Source organism: Anopheles gambiae, chromosome 3 (genome assembly GCF_943734735.2).
Source record: "Anopheles gambiae chromosome 3, idAnoGambNW_F1_1, whole genome shotgun sequence".
Taxonomy (NCBI): Eukaryota; Metazoa; Arthropoda; class Insecta; order Diptera; family Culicidae; genus Anopheles; species Anopheles gambiae.
In genome coordinates, this window is record NC_064602.1 from 26,544,214 (window position 1) to 26,552,863 (window position 8,650).

Consider the following 8,650-nt stretch of genomic DNA (forward strand, 5'->3'; position numbering starts at 1 on the left):
TAATCCCAACCCAATCCACGCCGGAATCTTAAATCGGATATATTGGAATTCGCCTTTGATTAAAGCCGGAGAGGACGGTCCTTGTCCTTGTGGAAAGCCCGCAGACACACACACACACACACAAACACAGCGTGTGTGATCCATTTCCACTCGACACAAAGGACCGGCACGGGGTCTTAAATCATGTCACACAAAGTGTGTCGATACATTTTCCCGTCGCCCTTCGCTTTGATCGCCGGGCAGATGCATAACCGGGCAGAGCGTGGGATCCGTTTTCCGTGCAGACGGATCGGTTTTAGTTGCCACGGTCATATACACACTCACACAACCGCCCGGTTTGCAATCATGGTCTCGTGACGTCCCGTGCTCGGCACAACAAATGCTAACACGGACAAATGACCGGTCCCCGGTCGGGCTCGAGATGGGCTCAAAAGAACAAGGCAATCTTCTCCACCGTTTGCCGCCCACCCATCCACGGGCGATAGCGAATGGGTGCAACGACGGGGGGACGAAAGAATTGGGTCAATCAATTGATTGATTATTTATTTATAGCCCATCCATCCATCTATTTGGCTGGGGCAGGCGGCCATTCTACTTAACCGGCGGCGACCACGACGAGCGCAACGAGCGCTCGGAGGAACCCATTTTCCCATCGTAGTACGGAGTACACACACCCACCTACGGAACCGTTCTTTGCTGCATTCTTTGGTGCTGCTTCTTGGGCATATGGGGAGGGCGGAAAATGGTATCTTTTAGCCTTCCGCAGTGGAAAGTGTTTATGAATGTGGCTATAAAGCTCCTCGGTGGGGTGGTGTTTGGTGAAAAGGGGTAGACGGTAGTGGTTGGATTGAAGGACTTGACTACAAACTGGGAAGGGTACGAAAGATAGAGCACACCACCAGTTAATGGTGGTGCTATCGTTGACCGTTTTTGCTGCTCAATACAGTGCAGTAGAAAGTTCCCTAGGATGGTAAAAAATAAGCAAATAATGACTTAAATATTCGTAATTTAATATTTAAAATTACTGACGATTATTTTGATACTTCCTGTAGTAAACATTCGTGTCTATAGCAATCTTTAGATCAAATTTTGGAGCCTTGTTGCATGAAAGCTCATTTCATAAACGTTATAGAATACAAAATAATCCAAAAATTCTTCTTTCTTGAGAAATCTGAAATCAAATTTTACGAACTTCTCCTTTGATTTGAAAATTATTCCCCAGAATCTTATGCACCACGAACTGCTGTATGTTTACACTGTACGGGTTGCCATCCCAGTTATGTGTGTATGTGTCCTTCCTCTCATCAAGCACCGCCAAAGACACGATCCCATCTCTATCACGGTGCAAAGTCATCCATTTTGTGGAGAAATTCCTGCCCATTCATCCCTCTTGCAGGACGGGCAAAGGCTTGCTTACTCTCGTGCCATCTTCAACGGGACGAAGCGAAATTCTGCACGGCATTTCCACCGCAAGATGCACTTTTGACGGTTCCCCCAATGCACGGTACTGCACACTGCACTGGTCCATGGTCGAAGGCAGCAGAAAGGGTGGCCTTGTGCCGTATTAGTTTCCCGCCCTCAATGCCACGAAGTGAACAGTTTTTCCTGCTGCTGCTGCTGCTGCTGCTGATCATGCTGCCGGGCTGCTATTCGGGCTCGTTGCTGGTAAATATTTAATTAAAGTCCGATACCCAAGACTGCATGGGGAAGCTATGTCTTCCGTTTGCAGACGCTTCGCTCTGCGGTCTGATTGGTAAAGCGAACAAGCGGAAGCAAAAGGGGTGCGGTAAACTCCAGCGTGACCACTTCAGGGAGGTTTGCCAGCGTGCCGGGGCACACAACAGCCAGGGATTTAGGTGAACTTTCGGTAAGATCGACTTTGGACGTCGTTTAGTGCTGTAGCTTTTAATCTATTGGATTTGTCTGCCGGGCCGGGTTTAGGTGCGGTTGGGCATGGTGCTGGCCGATAGGCCCCCACAGGAGCATAAATCAGTTCGGTGAATGAAGCTCACAAATAACCATTTATTATTGAACTTCCTCCGGAGGCGCTTGTCCGAGGTAATGCACCACATGAATCCTGTACACGCTCGCACCACACCATCCGTGGAGCCGGGAAGATCCCCTTGGAAGAGTAAAACTTTCTTCCAGCTGGTGATTGGGAAATAAAATATGCCCTGGCATGTGTGTTTGTGTGGGGGAGAACGCCATGCATCCTTTCCGAAGTGCTCACTTCTGTGTGCCATGTTTGCTTGCGTGCTTTGCGGTTTAGGTCAGCGAGGCATGGGAGAGGGACGGTGGAAAGTGTGCGGGCACTTTCGGAAGTACGCAAACCACTGGAATTGTCACACCGGAATGCCGGCTGCAGCCGTTGTGGAGCTGTGATTCGCAAACGCTTCACCCTAATGTGCCTCCCTAATGCCGGACGGAGCGTTTGTAATGTGCAAATAACCATGATGGGTTCCATGTTGGTGGTTACTTACGAAGAAAGTAGCACCGCAACCGAGCCGTACAACCTCTGGTGCGTCTTTTGAAGCGTAAACTATCATTCAATTTAGCATTAGTTTGCAGCTTGCTATGCATATAAATTACATTGCAATCAAAGATAAAAACCCTCGGCCCCAAAACGAGTGCACCGGGTGCAGCGGCAGGTGATGGTGTGGAACGAATAATTAAAATTCCTGCCCCGACATTTATTGGCCTACGGATGGTTTTGTAGGGGGAAAAGATGGCAGTAGCTTCTTCAAACAGATTCATCTCGAATGAAGAATTGTGCAATGATTCAAACATGTAATGTCTACAGAATCATTGTGTGTCAGAACGGTTATCTGGAAATAGGAACAGAAGCAATATTGGTAACATGAAAGATTGCCTTTGTCTTACAGCTTTCGCTAACAAAAGAACAAGCGAGCCACTGCACCAGCTACATAGAAAATGGATTACACGCTTAATAAGAATTGAGTAGTTCTACCGTGACCGTTAAGAAATAGACAAGCTGATTCCATCTCGAAAAACATGCAGTTACCCAATACAATCAAAAGAAACCAAAGGACTGACGATTCGACGCAAATGGAGTTAAAAGAATGAAAAGGAAATGGTAGAACTCTCATTAATTTGAAGTATTGAATGCAATTCAAATTTTAATGTTAATTAATCATGCACGTGTCTGCTCATCAAAGATGTCTTGTGCTTATTTCCCATGCCATGCGAATCCGCCCCGAGTAGTAAAGCGTCATGTCGAAACATAAAAGCTCATTTTTTTCTTATTTTAGTTATTTTGTTTTAATTCTTTGTGTTGCTAGCTTTATGTTATCTGGTGATTAAATTGAATTGTTTCAACTCCTAATTCATATTTAGCGTTAAATCCGTACAAGGAAATCGTAAGAGACGAAGACAATTCAAACAAACTTTTGTTGGTCTCGAAATGGTCGTAAAAGGGTAAAATATCACTAAAAGATCAAACAAAACATATCGATTTAGTGGATTAATTCAAGTCAAAAGTCAATTTGGTATGTTTTAATGATTCTGTTTGAAAACATTTTATTCATTGCTGGCTGAACATATTTCTTGAATGAAAATGGTGGTTGTTTCCTAGAGTATTATGTGTTTTAACGAATACGTAATGATCACGCTATTATTACACCTGAAATAAATAGCTACAGACAAATAGTTCACAATTAAGCTCTTTGTACCTTTCATTGAAGAAGTTTCGTGTGTGTCTAGATCATTTGTACAGAAATATCTTTAGTACGACTATTTTTGAAAATACTACAAATAGTGACAACAATGTACAGCCATAAACAAATAGCACCTGCTACAATTAAATACCAGTTAGCGCAAGAAGCTAAACATAAAAAGAAACGTTATTTTGGGCGAGAATTAGTCACTCCTCACCTCATGAGATTCAGACATCCGTTTTTTTGGTGTCTCTAGAAGGCACGTATCGTCCCTTGTCCCTCGTACCGTCGTTGCTATTTCTATTTCTGCCTTCTTCCAGCGAGCGATAAAAATAAACGCCGCCAGGTCAGCCTTCTTCCTTGGTCAACCATCCAATAAACCACGGTGGGACGACCCAGCCCCAGCGCCCGCTTCGTTTCAACCGGAAATGAAGTGCCATGAAACAAATACTCTTTTAATTAAGACAAATAAACACAGCCAGGAGCCAGGACCAATGGTACCCTGATCCTTGTAAGGCATTCATATCGACCCCTTCCGATCGGGAACATACGGTCGATGACTAGCTTTTTTTTGTTGTAAGGTGTGCGTTACACACCCCGTTCCTAGCATGGGAGCTCAGCCTAGCAGCTCCTGCAAAGTGCCATAGGTTTGCAGAGAAAAGGGTAAACCGGGTTGCGAAAGAAATATATTTACGATGGCAAACCCGTTCGATTGCTTCAAGGAGAGGAAGGATGAGGGAGGCGTGGGGCACGTGGAAAAGGTTCACCCCGAAGGAGCAAGTCAAAGATCGAGTACATATAAACAAAATAAACACATAATACAGGATATTAGGCCAATAAATATGTTGCACTACACTCCTTCGGGCCAGCCGAGCCGAAACGGTGCGCGAACGGAAGTTCCCATGCCACGTTTCACCCCTGGACTGGACCGGGGCGCAGGTTCAGGTGTACTCTGCGGGGAGTTGTATGCTTTGTATGCTCCTCTCCCTACCATCCTCAGTCTCCTTCTCCGCCCTGAAGCCTGAAGCAGTTGAAACTTTTGCTTCGGATCGGCGAACAACCGACACCCTGGGGAGTCCTTCCATCGCCTCAACGGACTTTACGGTGTGCTCGAAAATGGCTAAGAAATGCATCCTTGGCACGCAAATCTAATCAAATAAAGCTCACAAACGTTAACAGCGCTCAACACAGCCACACAATGGCTGTGTAGTGTACAAAGTGTACGTGTGGTTGTGTTCGCTCAGCGCAATTCTCGCCTCAAACATATGTGCACATTCGGAAGGCAAACTTCACCCTAACGATCCAAGCTCGAGCCGATATGTGTGTTTGGGTGTATGTGCGCTCGCGCAAAAATTATGGCACAAAAGTTCGACAACGGCACTGTGAGTGCACTTAAATGTGTTTATGTGTGTGTGTGTGCTTGGGTGTTTTTTCTCTCCTCTTTTAAAAGGCAAGCAGTAAACCCGGGCAGCCTTTGTAGTGGTAATGGGGATCAGCGCGAAGGAAAAAAAAGCTTGCAATGCCACTTGTTTTGTACTTCCTTTTGCTTGTCCTGTGCTCCATACACACCAACACACACTCACACACACACCGAGGGAGCGTTGTTTTATGATGTTAGAAATTTCACATTATGATTAGTCCGTTGCAAATAGGTTTTTGGGTAGCATGCGTGGTAGCAGTGGCCGATAATTGATTGCTTGTTTGCAATCAGCGTTCAGTCGTTTGGGTGTCGTGATTTTGTGATGTGTGAGGGTGTACGGTACTACCAGCCGCACTGTTGGTGTTTGTTCTTGAGGGTGGCAAAATGAAATGATGTTGGGAATGGTTTGTTAAAAAAAAATGGAAAAGTTGTTTGTGTGGTTTGTTGCGTGGTTGCAATCAACTCCACGATTTGTTCATCCGATGAATTAGACCTCAGAAGTTGTTTTCGTTTTCCCTGTTTTGAAAAAAATTAAGGAAAAATGAAGCGACGAAGGGCTGGATCGTCTCATGATGGTATATTGGATGGTTAACCAAGAAAGAAGCGTTTATATTTTTTCCGGAACAATTATTTCTATCGCTCACTGGTAGTATTTAAAAATAGAAATAGCAACAGGACGAGACGTGCCTGCTAGAGCGACTCTCAAAAAACGGATACTTGTATCTCATGGTGAGGAGTGACTAATTCTCACCCCAAAATAAGGGTTCTTGTTTTATTTCACTTCTTGCGTAAGCTCGTCTTTAAATGTAGCAAGTGCTATTTATTTCAAATTGACGTTGTTGTCTCTATTTGTATTCTATTCAGAAATAGGCATCGTGTATGTATTTTTGTTCCGATGATCCAGCCACATACGCAACTGCTTCAATGAAGTGCACAAACAACGTAATTGTAATCTATTTGTCTGTTGCTATTTATATTTCTAGCGCAAGAATAGTGTGATCATTACGTTTTCGTTCAAGGCAGGAAGCTGCCTAGAACGCAAAACACCAAAAGCATTCTCAATTTTCATTCCTAAACGTAGCTTAGCTGATTTCAAAAGCACTTGAATTTCTTGTAAGAATTTCTTGGTATAATAGAATATTCTTATTGCCGACCTTCAGGCGTCTCTGTGGATAACTATTGTACGCCTAAACTTATGCAATGCACTGCAATTACTATACAAACTGGCAAAAATACTGTGCCCATCGTTATTAGCGTTAACAGACGTGTTACAACTCCTTATAACACTCATAACAACATAATATTCTACAACTAAAGTGCAACGGGCACCAGCACTACTTTAAAACACCTTTTTTAAGTAATCGTCTAACTGAAACAGTCACATCCATGGTTCCCATTGCTTTTGCCAAACCGAAGCGCAATCGAACGAAGGCGCAAGTTGCGTATAATCCGGTTAGGTAGTAAGCAATTGACAATAGATTACACTTGTTACGATAGTGATGTTGGAGCGATAAACTTTCTACCTGGTTTACTGCGCTTCCGTCTTTCTTCTATCCCAACCACAAACTCCACCTCCCTGCAACATCCCCCCCCCCCCCCGCTCTAATGGTTCATGCGAACTCGAACGCTCGTTGGCACAAGATTTCGTGTTAGATAAAGTTCTTAGCAACAACTGCGCGGAGTGGGCGCTGGTTGGGGTTCCAGTCCGCCCGCCTCAAAACCGATGTACCGATCAGAAACCAAACTGCAAACAAACACTGAAGGCTAAACGGAATGCAATCGGAAGCTAAACGAGCAATGGATAAAGAGGTTAGTGTAATGTGTTTGTGGGTGTAGGATTTTTTTTCCGTAACCACACACCCCTCCATCCCACTGTTTGGCTTGCATCTCTGTTTGTCTGTCTGTGCTGTCTGTGTGGTTTTTACCGGGCAGATCGATCCGACTGGCACAGAAAGTTGGAACATTCTTGTAACGTACTCAAGAACTGTTTGGAAAAGCGGCACGCCGGGTGACCGGCACGGGAAGATTTTTGCTATGAAATGGAACAGAAACAGACGTGAAACAGGCTGAGAGGATACAAAAATGCGTCGCTTCTGTCTGGAACGCTTCCGGGGCGAGTGTTGGGAGTCATCCGAGTAGAGGTGGAGGATTTCCTGGTGGTTTGGTCGTGAATAAAATTACATTATTTCCGCAATGGGATTAGAACGGGCCTCTTGCGAAATGGGGCCGAACGATGCGTGCGTTCATGCATTCCGTGCGTTCGTGCAGCAATGGGCGATAAGTTTCGCATTTTAATCGCCAGCCTGTTTGTCGGGTTTTGCGAACGAGCCGTTTTCGGTTGGCAACGTAATAAGGCCTAAAGGGATAGTGAAGTATTCCATTTGTTTTATGAATTAATTTGCTGCACTAAAGGTGGATTTTATCTATCGGGCTGCCTAAGTGTTGTTGTGATGTTCACAAAGTATTGTGAATAGCTTTCTGAAACCATTACGAGTAAAGAAGTGTTTCTATTCTGTTTCTTACCATCTGTACTATCTGTTTGAGAATTTATATCTTAAATTAAATTAAAATAAAAATTTGTGTATTTATGTCCATACTTGGTCCTGTTTGGAATATTTATGAAACTTGAAATTTTCATCTTTTAAACTTAATTCGTATATTGCATACATTTAGGCGCTGAAACTATTATAGATTTACCCGGCGCTCTGGCACCAATCCAACACGACATCAAACATGCAAAATGTATGGGATTTGACATGTTCGTTTTGTTGGTTATCGAATCGAACATGTCAATTTCCATACATTTTTCATGTTCGATGTCGTGTTGGATTGGTGCCAGAGTGCCGCCTTATTCATGACTATTAAAGTTAAGCAGACATTCATAAACAGAAAAAAATACCATCCTTACCAGCCAAAATCGTTAATAGATGGCTATTAGCCAGCCCAACTGACAAAGACTGTATGTCTGTTAGGCTTCTATTAGGTTCATGAATGGAAGTAATTATTAGACAGTAAATATCAAAACTACCAGCAGAAAAAAAAATTGTAGGGTTCTACGCCATCACATTTGTAGCGCTTTGCGGATATGTTTGATGTGAAGAACTTTTTTCGTGTTTATTCCAGATCATTGTTGTGTGTGTAGCCGCGTTTCGAACTCAGCCCAGTGATGATGAAAACTCGTACATCTGTAGTGAGGGATAAAGAGAATTATTCCCATTGGAACGCTAAAAACAGATAAAATGCTTCAGTTTTGTGATTGTGATAATTGTGATACAAATGTTTTTATACATACAAATTGTTTGTGTTGTGAATGCTCATTGAATATGTCAATAATAATCAGAACTGCTATTGTTTTCTTAAACAATATTCATGTGTTGCTCTGTGTTTAGCAGAGTCTTTGAATACTTTGCGTAACATTCCGCTTCTTTCTTAAATGTAACTCTTCATAAAATTAGACAATTACATCCATGTAGACGGGCAATCCTTCTTACAAAATTGCTTAAAGACTGAATTTGGACACTTGTTAGGATATATCATCTAATAACAACTATTAGAC